The sequence below is a fragment of the Homalodisca vitripennis genome, chromosome 1 (genome assembly GCF_021130785.1).
Source record: "Homalodisca vitripennis isolate AUS2020 chromosome 1, UT_GWSS_2.1, whole genome shotgun sequence".
Taxonomy (NCBI): Eukaryota; Metazoa; Arthropoda; class Insecta; order Hemiptera; family Cicadellidae; genus Homalodisca; species Homalodisca vitripennis.
The window spans coordinates 61,425,738-61,453,359 of NC_060207.1; the positions used below are offsets into that span (position 1 = coordinate 61,425,738).

Consider the following 27,622-nt stretch of genomic DNA (forward strand, 5'->3'; position numbering starts at 1 on the left):
GTTCCAGTATTTTATGGCACTTTTTTCTAACAATTATTTACATGGTGAAAATTATATTTATATGTCGTATCGAGTGAAACCCTCAGAAAATTTCGTGAAACAAGTAAAAACCGAGTAAGCACGTCAACACAGCGTGTATGTTGTACAAATATTCGCGCATATTCTTCCAAGGACAGGTCTAGTCTCACAGACCCAAGTTGAAAAAAAAATAACAACCAACTAACCAATAGACCTACAATAACGGGAGTTACATTAAAATAGCTTTAGCAGAGGCTAGAATCTAACCTTGCGAATACTGCAGTTATATGTGTCAAAAACAGTGGATTTATAACTCAAATTTCCTTTGATGTATTAAACTCAAAATAAATAACATAACTAGTTAGTTAATAAAAAAAATAGTACCTCTATATAGAACTTCTGCTCGTCAGTGGTTCGAACTTCTACAGAAGGTTCTCACAAGATGTTTTTGAAAACATCTCTGAAATAGATCTACAGGTAAAGTTGCATTTAATTTTGCAGGTCATAATAATAAATAAAACAATGTCCTTAGCAGTGGAGGCCATATTTAGTGAAATAAAATATAAATGTACCTATTAAATATTGTGTATTTCATAGAGTATATAGATACATTTATACAAATTGAATACAATGGTTTTAGAATTGATAAAGCTAAATAAATGGTGTGCCAAGGGAGATGTTTCCAGAAATAAATAATATTTGAATTTAGTATAGAACTAAAACATTGAGCGTATAGATATAAGGATTTCTTTAAATCTTTTTATCACCCTAACACATACTGCTAAAAGCATAAAATATCTCTTTTTGGGAACTATTCATAAAAATTAGCTTTACATTTTCTTAGTAATTTTTAAATCCAGGATTTCACCACCCTTGTATGAATAATGTAATTGGGTATAGTATAATATTTGATATTTAACACTCAATATTATAATAAATTAAGCGACGGAAATTTGTATTTTTTCAAAGTTTATATTTAAGTCACTTTTATGATTTTTTAAAGTGATATTCAACTTTATCTATGTTTCTGTTGAATAGTTCCACCCACTCCTTGTGGGTCATCTCATAGAAGGGTCTCTTATGATACAAATAGTTATCCTTTTATGTTCTACTATGTTGAGTGCCGCTCCGTAAGTTTCACTGTTCAAAATTTACCATGATATACCGAGGTAAACTTCTTCTAATCTCCGTAGTTCTATATAGCACTGGCACACATTGTTTCAGCTTTTGCGTTTAAACAGTTTCATATATGTTATTTGAGGTACAGCATATTACATTTGACTTGATAGAACGAAACAATGCTTTCTTGTTACTCATATAAGGAGGTATAAATCTGTACGTGTATTGTTTATATAAGGAAGACTATCCACCTGTCAATTTACTGGAGTTCTATAGTAACCGATTGAAAAGTGATTGTAATGATTGTACTGCAGGCGTTTGAATGGCAACTCTTCGTTAGGAAGTAATGAATGATACAGTTGACTCAAATAATGTCAGGAGAAAGGGCTTACGGAAACATGTGTCAGACACAATGTCATTTTAACATTCTACTGAAGTGCACTAGAATCAAAAAGAACAATAATATCATTCAGTGTAATTCAATGTCATAAAATGACCATTAGGTTCTTAATTTATATTCTCAATGTCAGCCTCCATAGATCAATTGGGTCCACATTAGAAACTGGCTACTCTTAATTAAGGTCTCTCGACTCCAAGGCGATTGAAAAGTGAAGTTCGGTGTCTTTTTTTCTTACTGCGTTGGCAATACTTAATTATGACCAAGAATGCAAGTAAAACGTACAGAACTATGTCAATTCTCACATTGAATACCGACGTTTAAGGAGATCTACTACCGAAGAAGTTGGCATTATAAATATTTCATATAATTAGAAATTAAAGAAAAGTAGTTTCTTAGCACATGTGAGCCATATCTAGTTCAATGCCTCTGGGTAACCTTCCTTTTTAGACATAATGCCTCAGAATAGCTACACAAATGAAGACCAGTTTACGTCACAAATTTTGAATTTTAACTCTTTTCTTGGTAGCGTGTAATATGGGAGACATGAATGAGAGTATACACAGTCAGGGTGATGTATATATCTGAATGGATACATGCTACGTAAGTTTAGGGTTCCTCTGAAAAATTACCAATAAAACTAAAAGTAAACCCCTTTTTTAGAGTAAACTTTTTTAAGAGAGTACTTTAACAAACTGTAACTTTTTAGAAAATAAACCTTGACATAACCGTTACAATTACGCATATATAAAAGACAAATTATTTTGATCACTTTTTGTAACTCCTTAAAATATTCAATTACTGATTTTTAATTAAATGAATCATATGCACCTTATGTAATTTGAAACGATAGGAGGTTGCAATTTGAAAATTTAAAGTTACTTCCTTTTAGTCGCCAGTCTTTGAAAAGGGGGTAAAGTTTTACACTCTAAAATCCAAAAAAAGTAATTTAATAGGTATGGTAAAGGTTGTAAATTGATATCTCAATCCGCTTGGAATATATCCATGCGTATCAGGACTTCATTTAGATGTAAGGGGTTGTTTGCCCATAACATTTCCTAGGATCATTGTAGAGATGTCTACAATGAGATGTCATTGTGTTTCTTTTGAATTTACCTTTCAGATGAAAAATATGGGTTCCAATTTGAAAATTAAAGTGATCTCCCTCTACCCGCTTTGAAAAATAGGGGGGGGGGATATTTTTAAACCGTCCAGAAAATCCAACAAAATATTTTAATAAGTATGGTGAAGATATTACATCGATATCTCAATCCGTTTAGAATATATCCAAGCGTATCAGGACTTGTTTTCATCATGTACATCATAGGTATAACTATATTTGTATCCTAACATGTTTGCTTTTCAATATTCCGAGCTCTCAGCACGGATTCGTTTTATAACAAATGTTCAGAGTTATCGCAATAGAAAAATAATGGCAACAGTAATTTTGTTCTGTGGACCATTTAGTAATCTATTTCAGAAGTATTTTTCATGGGTTAGGAATAGATTGCAGTGCGACCTTATAAGCCGAGGTTGCCCAAGCGGCTGAGGTTGGCGCTAGCGGCAACAATACGCATTGTCAGCGTCGCTGGTAAAGGCTGAATTTACCAGATAACCCGAACTGAACATCGACACAATTGGGCTGAACCGATCGATTACCACAGTATTTTTTATTACGCTATGTTACATTTGTATTTTCATAGTTTGGGAGCTTTTAACATATATCACAAATATTAATCTTCACTATTACACATGTTGTGTACACATCACTTTTGTGTATAATGTTTGACTTTACAATCCAGAAATTACTAGACCAGTAAAAGTCTTTTAGGGTTATTGATTTGTTCAACCACAATCTATGCAAGATAGGAGGACTCTACATTATACAATATTTTTGAATGCTTGAAACGTGTCATCGCAAGATAGGAGGGCTGTACGTTATACAATATTTTTGAATGCTTGATGAAACATGTCATGCAAGATAGGAGGAATCTACTTTATACAATATTTTTGAATGCTTGATGAAACATGTCATCTGATGGAAGTGTTTGGTTTAGTACTTTCTAGACACCCATTAAACCCTCTAGACTCTGCGTTGTTTTTATAAATACAATTATTATAAAACAACACTGTTTAGATTAAAGTAAAAATTATAAATCTATATAAATGGTATAATTTTTAACTTGTAGTATGGTTGAGGTGTGTTATACAATATTGCTTCCAAAATGTTCTTTAATTAACTTTCTATGTTGTAATAAAATTTGTGCTGATGAAGTTTGTTTACGTGTTTACTACTAACAAACAAAACAATGTTTAATTATTTCCATTTTAATTTATAGAAGAAACATTCTTGGAGGAAATACATGCACAGTGATACGACAGGCAACGGTAAAATGTTCAATCACTCATCTGCCTGACTTATCCTGTAATTTTTACATATCTTGTTTACAACACATACTTTATGGACACATTTAAAAACTTTGTTTTAAGCTAAAAAGTATTTTTTCGGTGATGTTTCTTTTATATTGTACTTAAGGGTCAACTATAGTGAAACAACTTCAAGTTTTACCCCATAAAAGCAACGTATATATATAAAACACAATAAACGCATGGTTTTTAGACATAGAATCATGGAACTTATCTATATTAATGCACATACAAACGATTCTAATTCTTCCTTATAAAGTATCATTTTTACAGATTTAAACAGTACAAATAAGGTTGAAATTCTGTTCCAAATACTAATACAAAATATTCAAAAAACTAAAAGGTGGTTGGATGCGTATGACTTTAAAATCAGATCTCACATAACTTTAAGACCATATGAAAGAACGTAAAAGTGTTTCGAGGTGTAATATTGTTTTAAAGAATTACATTGTAAATAACCGCTAGGACAGCTGATCCTTTAACATAACCTCTAGCCCAAACTGCTCAAAGCATATCAGAATACTGTACATACGTTTTAAAACGTCTGCTTCAAAATAATATGTGATAGGAAAATTTATAATTTTTATAAATGAAACTGGTTTTATAAAAAAAGTCTACTATCAATGCCTTTCTAAAGGATAATTTTGTACACAGTCTTCCTCGAAAAGGTACGTCAACCGTATTTGATTTTCTATTGCTTGTCTTTCTTCCAGGAATAATAACGAAACCTCGCACTGTTTGATAAATGAACCAAGAGCGTTATATGGAAATTAAAACTTTCTGATGTTACGGAAACAAAATGGTAATTTAAGACGAATTATTGTCAAAATTATATAATATTCTTACGTTTTTTAGGTTTTAAATATGAATTCTAATATACGTGATTTTTAAGTATAAAGTTTTTATAAGTATCAGTAAAACAGCTTTTTAATAAACATTTGTCCAACAATCATCTATATTACTGCACTACAGTAATTTTTGGATGGAGAATTTATCTAGCTTTTTCTATACCATTTGTGCTTTACAAACATTACATAGTTGCAATTTATACACAATTACTGTACACAGAATATATTTGGCACCCTATTAAATACTGCATAGACTAGTACTAATGTACTGTCTCAAAATGTTTAGTAGAGCAATGAACAAATAATAACAGATCAAAAAGTGTTCCACCCTCTTTGTGCGACATCCTTTACATCACAAATCACCAAAATGAGTTAATGACTAATATAAGCGAATATAAATAAGGAATAACTGTTACTTGTGATTCATGCGGTATCTGGTTAAGAAAACGGCCATTCACCGACGATGTATAGTTTTCATTATTATATTACCAACTTTTTCAATAGAAATCAATATGTATAGTGAAGTAAACTCGATGTTTTTCTTCCCACCAAGCGAAACCACAGTGCGTGACTAGAACAATAAAGTCAGCTCTGATTGACCTTGTCACCAGCTGATCCCCACAGTCAGCTGATTCAACCTTGGCCTACACCTACGCCTACAACGACGGTCGTGATGGATTACTTCTATTCTGTTTCTCCATCTATCGATCAATCACTTTCGCTCAGATGGAGTTCTTCAATCCACAGTGTAACAATAAAGAGATTAATATGGATTTACTTTAATACTTCGTCTGTCTGGGTTTAGTAATAGTAAACATATGCGTACAGTAGATCACCAGTGATGGATTTTTCAGAAGTCAATATTTTTAGAATTACATGGCTTGTACTGTCAATTGTTTGTATTTCAAAGGCAGTAATGTTTTAAGAGTTAAGACGTTAACTTGACTGTTATTTCTTTGTGATATACTCTTCATTCATAGTTTTTTTACACTGCGCTTAGGAACTTGTAACTTGTGGAATTGAAACTAAAGGTCAAGCGGTCAACTCGACAAAACTATAATCAAACCAGACCGTACCGTATCACTTATTTATTTGAAACTTATCCGTGTATCATCCAACACCAAGTACAAATCATATTTTTACCAACAAGTACAAATCACTGTTCTCCTCTATTCATTAGAGTAGAGTAGTTATATTTTAAGAGTTTGCGTTTTGGCTGAAATCTACGTACTATATAAAAGTCGAACACCTCTGATTGACTCATTACGAAACCACAAAAGAACTATAGACCGCATTTACATGAAACTTCATACAAATGTTCGTGTAACCTCTTAAGTGCTTGCTAAGAAACGGATTTGAAAATGCATAACTGCGGAAATACTCAAATCTAAATTATAGTTAAGCCCAATACCAAAAATGTTAGATCTAGGCTTAGGTAAGTAAAAAGAGCCATCAGTTTACTAATTAATTTTATCAACAAAATTAAGAATAGACCTTTTCAAAGTAACAAAGAAAAAAAGACAAGTAATATAAAACACGAAGTTGCGTAACCGTAGGTAATATCTCCCTGTAAAACCTTGTGCTGAAGAACCAAACAAGTCTTAATGACAACGGCGGCCAGGAAATCACTTGGCTGTGTTACATTAAGGAGACATCACGGATAAGTACAGTATAGCATGCGCTGGGTGACTCGCAAGTCGGAATAATGACAGTGTTTTGCCGCGGTTTCGATGTCGGGCCCGGGCGATCAAGCGGTCAACTGGACAAAACTATAATCAGACCAGACCGTACCGTATCACTTGTGTTATTTGAACCTTATCCGTGTATTATTCAACACGCAGTGGCCTTGAACCTGTGATATTTCCTTGGTATTGGCAACACTGGTTCCCGCCAACGGCGTGCCGCGCGCGCCACCAATAGTCACCATTGTTAGAAGTGAAACCAGTCTTACATAGTTGCCAAGGTTTGTGTATCTCATAGGCTATTTAGGATATTATGTGTATAGTTTACGAGGCATTTGTTGGTGGGCAAGTAAAATCTGCAATATGTTTATTCTTGTTTAATAAACATAAATAAATAAAGTATGTATTAGTGTGTAAAAAGAGATACTGCACATATAGAAAAGGCACCAACTATAAACTAACTGAAATAATTCGACCAAAATTACTTTACAAGATGTTTGGTTTTATTACTATTATTTTATTGTCGGGTGGCTGATGGACCCGTAGTTTAACTTAAGATAGTCAAGATTTAACGAAAGTTAAATTGACTAAGAAGCAAAATCTATATAGGGCTAATAATAAATTATCAACGTCAACTATTACTCGTGGGGTTGGAAAACTGTAATTTCTGTCTGTATGTCTGTCGAAAATGATTTGACAAATTCTCTTTGAAACTTAATTTCTATATAGGCAACACTGAGTTCGATGATGGTGCATGTCACTCCATGGGATTTGGATGAGCGTAAGCAAAAGTTTTTATGTATTACTATTTAGCTAATATTTATAATATTTGTATTATAACGTTATATGACCATAATCTGATCAGATAAAACCAACGATTTTGTGTACTGAACTATCAATAACCTAGGATACGATTTTTACTCGCACAAAGTTTTATTAATATGCTTTAATAATTCAGTAACAATACTGTATACGGTTACAATAAGCCACATATTTTCTTTTATATCTTCTTCCAATTGAGGGCCACTTGACCGTAATTTATTTGGCGATTTGCGGTTGAACTTGTGACTCATTTGTATCGTGACTCTCTTCGTGACCGATCGTTATTCGATAGTATAAAGTTACAAACGGATCGACTTTGTTATGTAAGCTATATGCATAAAATTAAGAGGAAAGTGACCAGCGTTTCATCAAAATAAATACATAAAACTGGTACTATGCTGCCGTAACACTTTAAGTAGGTATGCGTATGCCGTCATTAATGATCGGCGTTAATGACGGTTAAGAAATCAGTATATGTAGAGTTTTTAATTTAATAAAATAGGACATTACTCGGCTCAATTTTATTTATTTTTATATTATTCTTTCTACAATACCCCTATAAAATGATATGTGATGTAACCGTAGATTAAATCACTTTTCAATGGATTAAATTCCTCATGAATGAGAATTCTCTAAACGTCTACCTCCTTATGTATACCACCTCTTTTTCTGTATAGCATCGAAGTTTCTTTTAATGTTTAAAATTATTACGGCCTTTTAAGTGTAACGGCAAGAGGAAAATTACAGTTTTGCCAAGTCAAACCAGAACTAAACCAGATTATTAACGCATTAGTATATCGCGTCCGTGTGTTGCACAAGTTGCCGACCTTGAACCTGTGGTATTTGCTGAACACTGCTAACAGCTGTCAGTTCGGTTCAGTTCCACCGTTCCCGCCCACTGCTGACCACTGATCAGCTGATCCACTGGCGGCAACGAGCGATCAGCTGTTTCCAGATTGTGCTCCAGATAATGGGTCTCCTGCCTGCCCCTTCAGTTTTGACCGCTTGTTGGCGATTCAGCGTCTGTTTAGTGTTATATAACAGCTTTTATCTCTCTGACATGGATTTCGCATCCAGGCCACTTAGGACCCTAAAGTACAACTGTAAAACCTTCCGTGATGGGATGAATCAGGAGAGAAAGCGTCCCATGACCATAGGATAAAGATCAAATTTAATATTAGAGAAAAGTTAAATTTTTAATAGTGTTCTTTCATATACAATATCTTATTTTCAGAAATCTGATGTTGTTTCTTTAGATTATAAGAAAGTGTGAATTTTAAGGATTTTAATTCATAACTTAAATACTTTATGGGTTATTGGTGCATTTTGATTATGGAATAAACTAATCTTATACGTACCTAGTTTTTCGTTAAAGATGTCCTAAGGGGAAAGGGACGGTTTGTCATTAAAACTAGAATACGTTTTAATTAAATTCCATTAAAAAAATACGTACCGTATAATTTTATACATTTCAAATAGTAACAGTAATTTGGCATAGTTAGTGTGTATTAAGGAAATGATTAAATTTGTACTATTCAGAGATTCAAGCCATTACAGAAACTTAGATGTAATGTTTTGGAAGTCTTATATTATAATGCAATAAAAATAACCACTCACGTCCTAAGAAATTGAGTTTTACTACATAAGCGTAAGCTCAAACTTTTAACGTCGTTACGTTCTTAATTTGGTCATATAATTATGCAAGTTGTCTTATTTTAAATATATGATTAATACGTTCAAACGCTCTTTAGTTTTATTTGTAAAATATATACTTCAAGAATATTTATAAGGTAAAGTTTAGAAAGGTTTGGATTTTTCTGAATAACCAATAAAATCATATAAATTATAAATTAATAATAATATAAAATACTCACCTCCCATAATTTTATAAGGTCTTTATAAGGTCATAAAAGTGAAGTCATTGTCCATATGAGGCTAAAATTGAGAGTACCGGCAGTACAGCCAGATCTTTATTATTTATAAATAAAAGAGTAAAATAATTCATTCTTTAAAAGATAATACCTGTATTAAGCCAGAATTAAAACATTTGAATCCGTTGTCCTCTTCATACCTGTAAGAGAAAAACACAATTAGTATTAATATTAAAACATACCATTGAATCCTAATTTCCATTTTACAAATCACCTCATAAGTTAATGACATGTCTTTATGCGAAATTAGATTTTATTATTTTATAGAATACACATCATATTTAACTGGCTCGTACACGTTATAGCTCTCAGCATTCAAAGAGTTATTCTAAAGGCTTTTGCCTTCTTCAGTTCTCGGTAAAAGAGCTGGAACAATCAATATTGTCAAATAGTGGCCTGCCTTCAGACAAATTAATGTAAGCAACTTGAGAAAACCTACTCTCCTTGCCCTATGGGATGAGCTGTGTTGTATATAACTCACAATATCAATATCTATTTATTGAAATTGGCCCAGTCAGAATAGCTATGAGGAGAGGTATCTTTATACCTTTGACTTTAGATATTTTGTAACTACAATTGTTATATTACTGCATTAAAGCAGTATACTACTACCCATTAACATTGGAAGACATGTTGTTGTTAGAGTAACCTACATAACCAAAAATACAAAAGTGTACGCGGTTGCTAATTATTATCGACATAAAAAATTATTTTACTGTTGGAGTAGGAATGTTGTCTTCTGCATGGTTCATAGATAAAGTAGGAACTTTATAGTAGGCCTACTAATTGAATATTTAATTAACTTTGCGCGAAAGATAAAATAAACGAAATGGTTGCATTCGAGTATTTATAAAATTCCTAACACAAGTTGGCTGTAATTTCTAGACCACCCAAGGCACGAAAGACCACCAACCTGTTGGAATTAATATAAGAAGTTTTCACGTTTCTCCTTGATGTATACGCAGTTTTAACGACAAGTTTTGTCCAAGATTCAGGTGTATAAATTGCGAGACACACACACTAGCTCTGGATAATTTACTGGATCCAGCGGCTGGGAGAAAAGTGGAAGAGTTAACGACGCCGGGGTAGACTAGAGCTGTAGAGAAGCAAGGTCGACACATGACTAACTGCATATCCTCAGACAAGTCTGAACCGGTGGACTATGCTCGGCTGTAGTTGAAGCATTAACATACCTGTCCCTCCCCCTCCACCACAACACCACCAGGGCACGATATCAAATAGTGTTCGTTTAAAACAATGTATATCTTGGGCTATGCTTACGTAAAACGAAGATCATCCTCATTGGATGTGAAGGGTCAATAACTGTCTTAAAAACTATTTCTTCTCATTTACTAAGTTTAACACAACTTTAGCCAAGACAAGAATATTAAACCACCTAGAACAGGACCTACATTGTAAATGTTTCAAACTTTAAACCAGCGTAATATTTTAAAGAGTAAACCTTTACAGGTCGATTTTTCGACATTGTACTCTACTAATAGAGAGAGACCTTTAATTTGATGTACGACTCGACCTATGCTCTAATTAAAGATTTCCATCTCCTTTAAAGACTCTTTGCGGGCCATCCCCCTGATATGAAAAAAATAATAATTACTTCAAAAAGTAGATTTATAGGGGCAGTAATGATGTACCAAGTTTTCTGGTTTACCTGTAATCGTTCGGAAATTATCAAGTCCGAACTTTTTTACACCCTGTGTATTAATATATATATATATATATATATATATATATGTATTAATACACCTACCTACAACACTACTACCTACCTGAATCATCAAGTAAGTGATTAAACAGCGTGAACTGTCTAAATTGAATGTTTTGAAATCATTTTACAACATGTGTTATCTTCATGAAAGAACGAAGAGTCATGTGGCGTAAGAGTAACGTGTTTTATTAATGGGATGATGATTTGAACATAACCCTTTAGACTTAAAACGTTTTACTATGTCCCTACTTTGTGTTTTGACCCATTTATGTTTTTGGTGTGAATATTGTATACGAAATAAAACTGAATAAACTGAACTGTGCGTTAATAAAACTAATCAATGATCATTGAGAACACTATCGATGATTGCGTGGACAATACGATCAATATGGCTGTTCGCCTCGCCTTCAGGCACCTCGTCTCCTCGGACAGAGTATGATATTTTATAAAAATAATAAAATTGTATTCATTTTTACAAATAATATTGTTCAGGACTCTTTTTTTTAGACTACATTATTATTCCTATGTTGAAAATAAAAAGAAATTAATGCATTTTATTATTAATATTAATGATAAATCAAATGCCTTTATTAAAGTAAACTTATTTCAATGTTAACTATTGCTTTTCAAATGAACTAATCAAATCCTAACTACGCTGTAGTAACATCCATATAAATGGATCTTGCTTTAAGTAACTCTTGTAAAATAACTCAGAAAATATATTTTTAATCAGGTAATTAAATAGCTTGAACCCAAAGTATGAAAAACCCTTCCTCCGGACTTCAAGCCACACTTAAGAAACGTAGAGCTTTCCCCATTCTAATGGGTGCTACGCTGAGAAACCTCGCCACGAAACAACCTCTCACTTTATCAGAATCTACCTAGTTTTGGTATCAGACCATATTTTTGCATGTATTACCTAAACATTCATAACATATAAATAGGTTGTTACAATAATACATTATTGGATATAAATCGTTGTATTTATATATTATTGTGTAATATTGAATAAAATACCTGTTATAGCTTAAAAGCAAAATTGTAGCCGTCTGTTAATCTCAGCACGAAATTCTAAGAAGAGTACTTAAATATTTGACTAGGAAGTACCCAAAATAATACAACATAGCGTACCTCGAGAAAGTGCTTATGAATATTTTTGACTTTAATTATTCGTAATATACAAAATAACTGACTCTATCAACCCCTCGTGGGCTGAACCTTAGCGAAGCCTATCACTTGTGGGGCTGGAAAAATGTAATTTCTGTATGTCTGTCTGTCTTCCTGTCTATACGTATCTTTAAAACGGACCAATCTATACATTAGTAATTTTCACGACGCTTTATTTCTAAATGAGGAACACATAGTTCGATTATGATGCATGTCGAGCAGAGCTTTAGCAAATATGTTTACATTGGCCTTATGGATAACTATGAGGAAGTAGCAGAATAAATCAAATTGTAAACAAACTCATACTCCTAAAAGATTTTAACACGTGACTTATTAACAAATGTAGACCAATTATCGCAATATAACCGATACCATAATCAATAACCGTAATTGGCGGTCTAGTATATAGAAACAGAACTGTGAAAGGAAACAGGAAACAGATGCTGTGCGGTATTTAATTAAATATTAATTTTACAAATGGAATCTACTGTCCTATAAAAATAAATATAAGACAGCTTAATGTAACTGATAATTAATCTACTCAGTACTGGAATACACATGATAATGATACTATGAGCACAACCACTTTTCGTCTGGAATGATATTTCTGAATATTTCTAAATATAATTGGTGCAGATACACAAATATTGTATTCTTTTAACGAGGAGTTGTAGGTAGTAGATGCAAAAATGACATCGTATGATCAGGACCATACAAAAACGGTAAAATATTAGGATACGACATTATTAAATATATGTAAAAAAGAAACATGACTAAGAGATGTTCTTATTTATAAAAAATAAATTCTTCAAGTAAACAGGTCATTTTAGTTTCAAAAATTTAAAAATTCAGTTTTATTTGGTCATAAGCCATTAACAATTACCTTATTCCTACACTCATATACATAATGTTAAATTAACATTATGTCTTCAGTCGTAAAAGATTTCCAAAATATTCTATTTAAATGCATACAGTTAGTCCATCGTGGAGTGTTCATAACACATTCCTTGTCTTGAGGGAAGTTATATTAAAGATCTACACCTTAAAGTAAAAAAAATCTCTCAACCACAAACCGCATATGCAACATGGATTAATCAGCCAATCCATAACTTTGGTTTCGTAACAGTACACACTTTAGTTGCAGTCATTAGTGAATATTCAACCCATTTAATAGTCTAGTAGGGTAGGTAGAGCGTTCCGACTATATGTATCCTTTACACAGAGCAACCCAGTAGATTTATTCCTCACTGATCTCAACGTGCTGCTTTTTTATCCAGCAATGTGGAAGCGCTTAAGAAACACCCTTTACACATGCATAGATCAGAATGTTGTACGGTGAAACTAATGTTGGGTTCAGTGTGCGACCGGCTCCGCAGTTAATTACAAAGATGAGATACATGAATGAGATTAGGCGTGTTTAATTATAGTGAACAGCAGTTGAGCAGAAGAGTGACGCAGCCCCACGCGCACAACAATGGATCGGTGAAACTGCACCCGTGGCCGGGAGAGGTCGTTATTTATTCGAAAATTTGACGCTTTCCCCCAAGCCGCGCATCTTGTCTTCAAAATGCCCTGATAAATTAGTCGGAGTGACTTTCTAATAGAATATTGAGACTATAACGGCTGCCGTGATAGGCTGGATTAGGTTAGGTTAGGTTTGGCATGTAAATTGTTAAACAGATCGACTCACCTTTCGGCGACCATTAGTGGTAATGTTATAGCCATGACCGCAACCGTGTTCCAAGGCGGACTTTGATGTTTCCTAGACTAATTTCTCCTTAAATGGGTTTCAAACTATTTAAACGTTTAATTACTCCTACTTCACTTTCCTACTCTCTTCCTCCGCATGTGACTTTCACATTTACTCCTTGCTATTCCCGTATTCTTCTTTGAAGACCAAGCTTAAAATTGTAGAAAATTCCCTGCAACGTGCAACTTAGACATTAGGTTTATCCATACTTGTTGATTCACCTAATCATGACAAAACATAACAAAAATAGAAGAGGTTAAGAAGAAACCAGTTTCAATCAAACAAATTTAATTATTTGGCGCATCTTCTTAAGCAACACAATACAGTTACTGCGCTTGTGCGGACCCTGCCTAATCTGATGAGCAAGTTCACCATATAGGACTTTGTATAACCACCGAGTAAAAATTGTAGCCCCAACTGGTTAATAATCAATGGCTATTGATACCATATGAGGCAAATGCGAAAAAATATGATAGATTAAGCAATAAAATTGAAGAAATAAGACAGACGAAATAAAAAAACAGCGGCAGCATTAGCAGCCGTGCTAAGAAGAGATTTTTTCAATGCATTTTACACCCTTTCATCCGGACAAGTCGAATGAGGAATAAAAACTTGAAAAGTATGAAGCCAAATCTCAATATTAAGGTTGTCAGAAGTAAGCCGTTCTTCTATTTAGTCCCAACTAATAACAAAGCAAATCCTGGTGTTTACACTATCGGAGAAAACCCAAGGGATATGGATAATTGATAAAATTAATTCTGAACATCTACAAGTACTAAACATACTTTATGTGCGAAATATAAAACCTTGCGTCACTCGATAGTTAGGAATATTTAACATGTTAGTGCTGTTTTTTTACAACACTCAACACAAATTAGTTTAAAGTACTCCCTGAAATGAAACGTACTCCTGAAATCCAGGTCAATTGCTCTACATTCACGCAATACTTTTTACGGTCAATTTTATAGACCTGCAAAGGAGAGGGCACAGGCTCGGGCAGATTTGGCTTGATTCCCGTTCTTTTAACGTCTATAATTAAGCGTGCAATGCGTATAGCCTGCTTGGAGTTAACAGACACATAATTTACTTTCAAGATACTATAATAAAATATCCTCAACTACAAAAATAAACTGTTAGAAATCATGCGCAATCAGATTTACTATCAATTTGACGACTAGTTTGTTTTATTAGACTAGTTGGAGAAATGTATACTGTACAAATCTTGTTTCATGTGCAGGAAATCTCTCCCATTAAAACATTTTTGGCAAAAAACCCAGAGACAAATATAACAAATAGTTATTCCAGGCCTAAAGAGGATAAAACAGTTGATTTCTTATCTTTTTTCTTTATGATGGGAGGTATTAGCACGCAATCACATTATGACTTTAAATAGTGTTCGTGTGAAAGTGAACCAACTTCTTAGCAGGTCGAACCGGAGCTGACATAACCTAACCTAACCTCACCCGATCTGACCCTGCAACAAACAGCTGACACATGAGCCGCCTGCGTCGCCGCGATCAGCTGTTTATGTGCAACACTAGCGCGGTCGGCGGCAGGGCGGTACAAGCTGGACCCGTCAGCTCACTGCGACTGCGCAGTGCTGAGAACGCGTCAGACGTGCTCGCACGCAGCACGGGTCACGCTAAACGTGCCGAGGTTGTCCGCACGGTTGCCGCTACCACCAGTAGGCTAATTGCCCCAGCTCACTTTCTGAGTATGACTGACACTATTGTGGTTACGTCCCGGGAATTTCTCAATTAATGTCGACCACTTATTTCGGTAGGCGTGGTTCTTTGAGAAGGCCCATTGTTGTAAACTTTCATCTGTTATCCTACTTTCGGCGTGATTCGATTGCGTTCGGCCTGACCACAACTGTAGTATATCGACCTGCAATTATTGTACCAGCTACATTCTTGACCCCATGTCAAAATTCGGAAACATTAATTATTCTTGATTTTACTCCATTGGTTCCAACAAGTATCGATGGAATACGCAGGTTCTTATTTTTGAAGGTATTAAAAAAGGTGGAGTTGTTATAATTTTGCCCTCCAAGGGATAGCGGCTCAGACCGAGCCGTTAGGGACCCCGTCTGAATCGATAACGGCTCGATCCGAGCCGTTTGTGAAAAACGACGTAAAATAATAACTAGTATCGGAATTCAGCTATATTTTATACTAAACGGTTTAGAAAGAGTTCCTTTACTTGATACTCTATGTCGTATATTTTCAAGCAGATACAAATAAACATTATATGGAACTTGTTGATGAAAAGTACATTTTTTGGCAGTTTTCGATTTGTTTATGCTGGTGAAAAACATATTCAAAATCAATTTTCATGTAAATATAAACTACAAGTGTTATAAATCTTTGTTTTCAAACTTAAATTGTGAATCTTTTGTATATAATAAATTTCAAATATGTTACTATGGAAATTGTGAAAAATAGCCTCAAAAATATAATTTTTGTTGGAAAAATTTGTTCTTCAAGGTCATTAGTAAATAATACAATGAAAAAATTGTCTTGTGAAGTTTTTCTGTATCATTACCATTTAGTACATACTATAGTGAACATTTTAATATATAATATGTTATATTTCAGGTATATTTGATATGTTTTATGAATTAAAACAAAAAACACTGCGCATCATCATAAAAAGGCCTATCACTGTAGAGTAATATGAGTATCACTTGGAGGGAAAAACATTCATATCAGGTTCTGTAATCAGGCACAGGTAATTAACATAGCACTTAACTTAACAGGTAACGTATGAATCGTTCACTAGGTCATATGGTCCGTATGTTAATATTTATTGCTTCCAAAAGTAAACAAAAAGCATATTGAACAATTAAACTCAAATTAAACACTTGCTCAAATATCACTGAAACATCATTTCCAGATTAGTCAAAGAAGAAGACAGGGTTTGTTTTAAAAATATATGTCTTCAGAACTCCATCTTTCAGAGGGCTCATATTCGCTTTGTTAAGGCAAGATCACACATTAGTGAGGTCATGCATATTTTATAGCTAGTCTGCCAAACATATTTCCACTATATCTTGACATAATGCTTAGCCTAAATTTCTTTGTATATATTGATTATGACATTGAGGAACGGGTCAGAGAAAGTATCTTGAAATGTAGTTAAATAACAGTCTATATAATATATTATCCCTTGAATATATGCTCAGTCTTTTACATACAAGACAAAAAATTTAAAAAGTTTAAGTTATAATTAAATTTCACTCATTTTTATATTACTTACTAAAGAAATCCTACTGTTTTAACAAATTTTGACTTCAAAACTAAAAATAATATTAAAGTAAATACATAAATACAGGTTAGTTGTTACTCTTATTTTGGTAAACCATATGGTTTTAAAGTATTATTTCAGTATACCACTACCATTTTATTACTATGAAATAAAAAGTAATATTTCCCTTGATGCTGAAAATGTAAAATGTCTTGGATTTTATTTTAAAAACCATAGGAGTCTCATAGGAGTTGTCTAAAAACATTCACCTATTAAGAGAAGAGAGAGCGTATATCATCGGACCTAACAGATTAGCCATTACTTTTACTTGACAATAAAGTTTAGATTCGTACCTTTCTGTAAAACTAGCATTTTTGTTTTAAAGCCTTTTTATGCAATTTTAATGTCGAAGAAAATAAAGTGAACGTTATTTTATTGAAAGGTAAGCAAGTAAATAACGACATTTAATTAGTAAAAATTATCAGTTAAAAAGGTTCTTAACCTTTCAGTATACGTGTTCAGTATATATTATAACATTTTAAAAACTTTGAATCGCCACGATTTTTAAATTATCATGGTGTCAAATAATTCATTTTCCTTTAAAATAACCTTTCCTGTAGAAAGAAAGTGTACTTTCTCTGAAGCAATTGGCGATTAATTTATTTTTTCCGCCAATACAGACGATCGAGAAATATGTCAACTACACGATAGTGATGATTTAGTGGCAATAAATACTCGTCATTACATAAATTAATGACCAAGCAGTATAATTAGCGGAGCGAGCAAGTAGCAGATATGATGGCGCGTGCCATCGCTAGCTGGAGGCAGAATGTCACCCAGGCCCCAGGACGGTAACTCCGGACAGGATGATTTGTCGTCTATGAACTGGATCGCCACAGCCTCACCGCGCTTGTGCTTGCGCTTTCACTGATGCAGAAACCCGAGCTTACTATCGACCCGTTACGTAAGTCTATTTTGACTTATAAATGTCACAAACGCCAGACCATTGGAATTACTCGAGTTTATCGCTTGTTTCCTGTTCATAACTGTGCTAATGGTGGGTTTTAGTGTTTTGAAATACTGAGAAACGGTGATTATCAGGGTTCTGTTGACCTTTTGTTTTTGTTGAGACTGTGTCATAATGAACTGGTATTTTAGGCATTTTTGGTTGGTTTGCATTGCTTGATGCAATGTCAAAGTTTCGTCTTGATTTCACCGTGTTTTGCACTGTTATGCGGCTACGTTTTACAATAATCGGTTCTTTCGATGTTTACCGTTGTAGAAAACCTGCTTGTTTCAACTCTTAGAGGTCATGCTGCACTGTGGAAGATGTAGCCACACTAGTGTGGTCGGAGTACCATAAAAATTACTTTAAAGATTGATTTAAAGATGTACTGTTATTTTGGGTATCCATAAATATACATAATTTTGTAATACAAAATATAATTTCTTATAATGAATACACACTATAAACTTAATTGTTATCTAAACAGTCCTTACAGTCTACAATACGGATATAATTCTTCATTTATAAATATTAGAATAATTATAGTTACCTTATGAAATTAAGGACTTTGTTTAAGGAAGTTTAAAAAAGTGATTCATTTATTATTTCCTAAGAGTTTTTTAATCGTATTGTTTTGTGATTTGTTTGATTCCATATACTATATTAATTGCTTTTTATAGTAGTGTAAGCTATCCAAATTAATAATAACACTATCATTTACCTTAGATTCCTTATAAGTACTTATATTATCATATGTAATAGAGCGATAAGAATTTATAAGTGTTGTAAACAGAAATAATAATTAACGTTGTACAATTCGTTGGTATTAGTACATCAGGAACACAAACGCGTATACTTTGTACTTAGAAGAGAAGAAGTTTAGCAGGAATGACAGTTCTTTAATTTCAATTGACTAAACCAATAATTATATATGTATGCAATGACCATTTTCTGAAGTGTTCCACTGAAAAAGCGAATAAATTTATTATTATATTTGTTTTCATGAATAGTTATTATGTGTAGGCTACGCGACAATAGTAATAACTGCTATATTGCCTCATTTGGAGTCAGAACGAGTATAGAACCAAAGAAATAGCTGATTGTGTTTTTTGGATAGATGCATGCTTTGTTGAAGAGACTTACGTTTGCATAAGGAAGATTAAAGAAAAAAGTAATGGACGATTTGCACTGGTCAGAATATTACTAATATTTAAAATATATACATCACAACTTAAACGGTTCTAAATTCTCCTGCCGGTTGCCAACATCACTTCACCTGTCACTTAATTGCAAAAAATTAGCAGTAATAAAAGTAAATAAATTAGAAAGCGTGTGGTTTGTGGCTAGGCCGTGCTGGGAACTCCGCTTGGCTTCTCGGAAGATCCCTCTGCCTCTCTTGATAGAACATTACCAGCAGCTCCTTCTCATAAAGACTTCCTTATCAGTACCACAGTGTAAGCACCTTATTATCTAAATAGCATAACCTCAACCTCACTGGCGGACAAGTGGTTTTGGAGATCACAGTTACAAATTGTAATCAGCAGCACTTTCTTAACTTTATCCTTTTTAGTTGTAAGTCTCCAGCAGCACCTCCTCAGCGGAGTACTCTTCGCAGTATCTCCTTTGCTTCACATCTTTCGCAGCATAGCCTTAGCTGCACATTCTCAGCAGCACTTCCCATGCTATACTACTATAGCAGTACTTTAGGACGTATCTTAAACCACAATTGTGATTGATAGTTATCAGCTTAGGCTAAATATCGCACAACGTTATTTAATATTCCAATTTCAGATGACTATAATAATTATTATACACTCTTTGTTTACTATATGATAATCACTGTGTACCATATATTGTGTGCTGTGCTTGTATACTCCAGGACCTGCTCTCATTAACGCGTTATAAAAAGAAATTGCCACTTAGAGAACATTATAAAAAATCCAAACAGTACAAATTCAAATAAATAACCAACAATAAAATGCTGTTGATGTATGTTAAAAAACTACGAGAAAGATTATTAAAATAATTATTACACATCTTAGTTACGTTTTTATATTATCTTAGTTTTCCACCTCATCAATGAAATATTTTACATTTAATTCTTATTCTAGTCGTAGTGTATTATGGTTCAGTAGTTTTCATTTCAACCATATATATTATTAAGACATGTAACTCTAATTTCCTCTGTTATATTAAATACCTGCAAAAACGAGAATACTCAACAGACTTTAAAAACTTCAAATTCAGGTGTTTATATGTTTGTTCAGCAAAAAGGAAAACATATACTGGAATCTAAACAATGAAATTCCACGATTTCTATACCACGATTAACATTGAAAATGTTCCAGTGTAAATTGAACAGTAGTTCCTTATTTAAACAAGGATTTATTTCATGAGTACATTTAATTTTACTTATGTTACGAGAAATACTTGTAACTAGAGCAAATGCTTTAGTTTATCCATTTCGAACCACGAACAAACTATCCATAGTTAAGTTTTTCTTATCAAGTCACTAGTCCTTCACTATAATGCAATTACTGTAAATTCTATGACATGACTGAAGTAATAAATTATGGTGTTAGTTTTTGTTAAAATAATAAACTGTTAGTATATCACTGTTTTATGGGCTAAACCTGTCTCCGTATATACGTTTCCATGCAGTAAATGTTTGGTGTGTAGGAGAAATAATGAACTAGCTCATCTGCAATGCGCACACCATATTCACAGATCTGCACCCACGAGTCACATTATGTAAGTATGATGTTACTTTTAATTAGCAATGGTGTAACTGTTTTTGAATGTGTTATTTTATTGCTAAATTAGTAGGAAAAAGTAGTTCAGATCTTTTACGTTGAGTTTAAAATAGCAAATAGCAAACATTTAGCTGAAGGATGGTGAAATCTATGTCTTTTTTTACTTCTGTCTGCTTATCTTTCTGAGCGCACGATATATCAAGAGCGAACTCAATTATAGATTTGAAATTTTACATGAACCTTCATTTCTATATAAGCAACATAGGATTCAGTGATGGTCCATGGAACTTGGCTGAGCATTAGCGAACATTTGCCAAACTGCTCTTATAGGTATCAGGATGGCAACGAGAAAATCGCAAGACAAACATACAACCTGAGTATACATATATACCTGAGTTCTGTCGGGTGTTTTGATGCCAAGTTATATCGGTAACGGTTTATTTATATTCAAACAAGATATAATTCAATGACGGTGCACGCCCCTCCACGGAGATTGGTTGAACGTTAGAATCTAGGATAATATTTTGAGGACGAATCGAGCTATAAGCGTTAAATTTAGTACATTTTGCTAAATATGGTTCTGGAAAATCTCTTTTTGGTCTATAGTTTTATGACTTTCTGGAAATCTCAAAAATGAATTAAGCTATACACTTAAGATTTGCAACTCCAGCGAAGCCTATCATGCGACATTATTTCTGCCTTGTGTTATGTTTGTAAATATAAAATTCCCCGTTGTTGAGTAACAACTACCAAGGCAGTGTGACGCATTGATAATTGTTAATCTCAACACTAACCTACCTCTCCTAACATTTCCTAGTTCAGCAACAGCAACAAACCCGCATAAATACAAAGGTGAAACTGCAGCGCCGCACCTCGGGGGCGCAACCGACCGTTAAATCAACTGTTGTTTCATTTCACTCACATAAAATCGTACATAAATTCATCAGGGGAATAGTGAAACACGGATGTATGAACTAGTGCGAGAGTCGAGAGCATGGGCAAAGCTGCGTAATACATAATGCATAGGTCGGGTTCACGTAACTCCAACTACAGCTTTATTGCAGCTCTGGTTTGTTGTTCATATTTATCTCGGATGGAAATGAGCATGTGAGAAAATCTGCAGGAGAAAATATAAGTCGTTCGCCATTAATGAATAAGTGATACAAAAACTGATAGCTAATGCCAGAGCGTGTGTTGAACTGTATCAATTACCTACTGTCTCTCTTGGAATTTTCCAAATGTCATAGATTTTCTATTTCTCTATGTATTTATTGAACACAAGGAATGCTATGTCAGTCAAATTAAAACATATAGTATTCGTATTTTTTTTTATTTCACTTCTACTATGTTATGTGTTGGGTTTTTAGAAATATTTTATACCCAAGTCTATAACAACCACATTCAACAATAAAATCACTATACACAACCAACTCATTCAATGTTTATAGAAGATAACAGATTACTAGTTACTATAATAGTAAATGGTATTTGTAATAACTTTTAATTAATTAGAATAGCATATGTTAGCCTAAAGTAATTCACAAAACACTACAAAAATCTGTAAATTTTCTTTGTGTAATTGATGGCAGACACATTACTCTTGTGGCAAGAGGGAAAAAAGTCGTATGCAGGAATTGCGGTTAGATAATACTTTTATTACGTAGACATAAGTACTATATATAAAGTTCAGAACTTTTCTTCAAATATCTGTATTTGTGTCATAAATAATATGTTGTGATTTTAATGCACTAACACAAATACATTTTAAATTAATTAACTAGTTAACATTATTTATTGCCTATATTACCCTTCTATAAAAAAATTACTCAATAAAAAATTTAAATTTTGTGAATAAAATAAACCAGACAAACTTACAACACTTAACGATATAACAGTAAAAGTATCTAATTATTTATGTATATTTTTGTAACCCATGTAAAAACAGTGACATTAATGCAATAGTTTCTAAAGAAAATAGGGTTGCTAGAGTTATGGGGTGTCTGTCATTTTAAAGATAAACATTCAAACTCTTTTAAATTTCTTTATTACGTGTATATTTTTTTAATATTTGTACGATGAAGAACAAAAAAGGTTTGAAATGCTAAATAACAAAAACACATTAAAGACCTAAAAAGTGTTGAGATGCGTATCATTCAAATTTAAAAAATGACACAACTACAGTTATATGACTAGAAATAACATCCTAAAAATATTTCATGTGTAACATTGTTATCGGGCTAAAATAATTATGTCATCTGTATAGCCGGCTCGTAACGCAGAGTTCTATGTAACTTGAAATCAACTCTAAAATACGTGTGTCTACTGGAGAAATATGTACTCCAGTGTTCGATTGATAATTCTCGCTTCACGATAGGGTTTACAAGCCATTACAATTAGGACCCGCGGAGTCGTGCCGCTGTCGGTCAAGTATACGCCTTGTTGCGACAGAGCGGTCCTTTCCTCTCTACCTGAGCACCGGTCATTTGCATACGTTCTCCCATTTCCGCTTGAATCATTCAATTATAGATTTAACACTATAACTACAATTTACACAATCACAGTACTTTACGTAACTAGTGTAGTAATTCGGACTCGAACCCCCATTGACTGAAATAAACTCAGAACCGAAAAGGATTTTCACACGTGTTATACAACATCGAGTGCAAAATAGTCTGTGTATTATTTTGTGGATATTCTTTTTTTACAAAATAATCTTTTAGCATTTACATCCTGTTTGAGAACAATAGACCAGTCGGAATGTTAGGGGAAACATCTTCATGACGTGGTGCAAATCAGGTATCGGTTGAAATAATAGCATTCGTTGAAAGTTGATGGGGATAAGAAAAATAGGAAATATCATTGTTTCATTATTCCACATGTAGTGGTCGGAATTTAAACCAGATGCTTGGCATATCTCATAATCAGGATAAAAAATAGATATTGATAAAGACTGTTAAGAACATTGATATGAACCTTGTACAATACGTACATGAAAGATTACTGGGGGAATTAACCTGTTATTTATTTGTATAAAAGTAATATAGTTAAGAAAAAGGCTACTTAAATATGGAATTTTTAGATTATGATAATTAAAGGTATAATTGCTTTGAATCGCAAATGGGTAAAAACTATAGCATAGCTTGTAGATTATAAAACAACCTATACCTATGACTCATGTACTTACTTTATAAATTTGATATTTTTATCTTTAGCCATTTTTATTTAGCCCTTAGTACAGAAGTGCCTAACTCTCCTACATTAAATGCCTGAAATTCCTCGTGGAGAGATCAAAACAATTATTGTTTTCAAATTTTCTTGTTTCTGGACTCGCTTAGAACAAGAAAATAAGGAAACATCTCATTGACCTTAGTCCTTAAAGGGCATTTGCGCTGATTCAGGAGTGACAGGATATTCCAGATAGGTAAGGTTGGGGTAGAGGCCGCCTCCTGTAGAGATCCCATGAATAGTGATAACAGGCACTACCTCTATCACGTCACCTTGAAAGAAAATGCCTGTCTTTGTTTCAGTACCTTCTTATTAAAACGTGTAAAAGACAGTACCACCTCATGTTTATGCTTTCAAGAGCCCCATCTAAACTTCAACCGTCATTCTCCGCAATAAACATGACTTATCGACCGACAATTTATATCTCAATAGCTCGAGTTTACAGTTAGGTCTCACTCCTGGATACCTATGGGGTTGCTCAGATGTAAGTCACAGATTGGTTTCACTGTACTCAGTTTATAAACCAGCTAGAACTGAACTGTCCTTACGCTGAGAGGTTATTTTAAAGGAATTTTAATTTAAAATAAACAACATTCCTAACCCATAATATATTGCATCATCTTAAAGGATTCTGTGTTATTGACCCACATTTTGTTACTTGCGAGACAGAGTTTTAAACAACTGTTTATCCCATACTTGGACATTGACGGTGTGAGAATCACAATGCAGTAACGCCACACGTATGTCGCTGTCTCTCTAACAAGCCATGCCAGGTTTACGATGTTCTCATTAGTGTCCATCGATTGCTTTTGAGTTACAGAAAAGGCAGGATCAAACCGCTATCACTATGTCATATACACAGCATTATGCCACTTATTACCACCACATATGTTTTGACAACAGCTCCACAATACATTGCCTTTTAAAATCTAAGGAGAAAAGTCATATAGATACGTATTATAGTCAACACTTCCTTCCACATTCCTTGTGATTGAAACGTGTTAGCAGTACAGGTCTATGGATATCCTTCTGTGGATAAAAACTACGGCTGGTTTAGATTTGTTAAACTTTCAAAGAAAGTATGTTAAAAATATTAAAAGGTTATATAGAGAATTTGATAAATTAGAGTTCCATGCTCAATTTCAAATAAATCATGCACTCCTTATATTCTCTATCATAGTTTACGATTATAGTTGTAAACTTTTATTTTTATGCAAAAAGATCATACATTGGCCATTAATTTTGTTAAAGAATTGTTAAAGGGATGTTGTCGTCACTTTGTGTGAGCTGGAGTGCTAGGAATCAAACACACATTAATTAGAATCATAACAAATACAGAACAAATCTTGGACATGTTAAACGTGATACTTAGTGTAAAGAATGAATATCACATATTTTCAAGAAATCCATTATTGAATTGCAAAACTAAGTGAATAACTAAATCTATTCATTCGTGGCTGTTAGTGGTCAATTTATTATATAGGATATAAAAATAAAAGACAACAAGTGGGCAGAGTAGGGGGCGTCGGAATGTCGAAGGCCGACCACTGCAAGTTGCTGACCAGCTCATCACGGGGCAGAGCAACATTGGAGAACTGGCATCACTACTAGCGTTAAATGTGAATAGAATTTCGGATATTTACCATAGTTATATGTTACAAAAAGTATAAGACTAAGTTTCGAGATGTATCCTATTTTTCAGGTGAACCCCCATTTAGGCATTAACATACTAAAGAAATATGACAATAGACTGCCACTTAAAGTTAAAATAACAAACTGATACATGACGGCATCCAGTCTGGATTAGAGAGAATGAATCCAAGTTCGCCAGGTCAGGTATGACGTGTTTGTAAGGTGAATACAATATTAGTTACTGTAATTAAACTGTAATCCCATTAAGAGCCGGGTGAAGTGAAACGACACTGAATTGTCTCCCATAAGAACAATGTTAAACCTCATGTACTTTACGCCCTTATCGTAGCGTTATTGAAGGTGTTCTGTTTTAAAGATATAATGGAAACTCATCCGGACTCTTTTAGTTTTTTTAAAGATGTAGTACACAAAAGTTTGGGGTTTCTCAACAAACAATAAAATTATCGAAATATGTAAAACAAACTCTTAGATGCGCACTAATTATACGAGACATATGTTATAAATGAGCCATCTCCCATTATGCTACGAATGACAATGAGTTCGTAAAAGCGCATGGTGCCGCATGCACAACTTGCTCTTAATGTTGGCAACTTAAACGAATTAAAAGTATGTTTTGAACATTTTATTTTTTTATATAATGTAAACATAAAAACCAACATAAGGGTACTCGGGGATAACATATTTAATCTCAATTTGGTCATAGTGCGATTGTTCTTTGTGGTATGACAAAAACCCAATACTTTTAAAATAGCTATTACATCTGGATGTCAAATTTCAATTAATAATACTTGTAGATATTGCATAGAAAATTAAAAACATTATATGGCCTATTACCTTTCTAAACGACATACCGATAGGGACACTACACTGTATATACAGGCGCTGTCTCGATCCTTGCCCCACATATTGTCAGGGCAAATTGCGGCAAGGACAACAGCATCATTAGCTTACGGGATGTGGAGCCGTAATTGTAGGTTCATGGCACTGATAATGAGCCTTTAGCCCGTTAAGGGCAACAACATATGTTACGGTACACTTAGGATAATTTCTTAAACCGCTGAGAGGCAGGTCTTTTCTGAGAACATAATTTATGTGGGAAGTCGTTTGTATTCCACGTACGACAGCGTGATAATTTACGAGTGAATAATTAAAGTTTGGCCGTATTTTACCACCCAAATCGTAGCAGTAGCCGAGTTAGATGTTTCTGAGAGAAATAGTTTTCCTCATAGTGAAAAGGATAAAAGGGATAAGGCGATAAAACAAAAACAAAACGTGCAACACATTTTTATACCATTATTATAATATGCCAATGTGAAAGACACTAAGAAAGAAGCAAAGACACTATCGCCAACTGGATTTTACAGATACAATTACTAATTTTTAGTGGTATCTAGATTAAAAGTTCCTATAACAAATAGGTTAATACGTATAAAAAAATGAAAACAATTCTATTATATAAAAGCTTATTCATTAAGACCTAACCTTACTTAACCAACACCGTAATACGAGATACTGTATTACGTATTAAATAAGGCTTAGGAAGCATTAATTACAATGCAACATGTGGCATATAATAAAATTGTGGATCACTATGAATTGGTAGACCATTACTGTAGCATTGATAGAAATTGTTTTACAAATACAGATTATATTGACTTGAATTTACTCAAAATAAAGTAACATGTACTGTTTCTAATATGTTATCGATCATATGATGTGCAGCATTAGAATGAAATATACATATACAGGGTGTTTGAAAAGTATGGGTACGGCTTAATATTTTAAAAACCATAGGAGATAACATCTACAAACTTTGCACAGTGTCATATGGCTATGTAAACTATTTTCCCTT

General features: G+C 33.5%; 1 protein-coding gene across 1 annotated transcript in view; it reads right to left on the bottom strand.

Moving 5' to 3' along the window:
* LOC124362832 (angiopoietin-4) overlaps positions 1–27,622 on the bottom strand; it is a 265,327-nt gene that overhangs the window by 80,621 nt on the left and 157,084 nt on the right. The window lies entirely within an intron of this gene.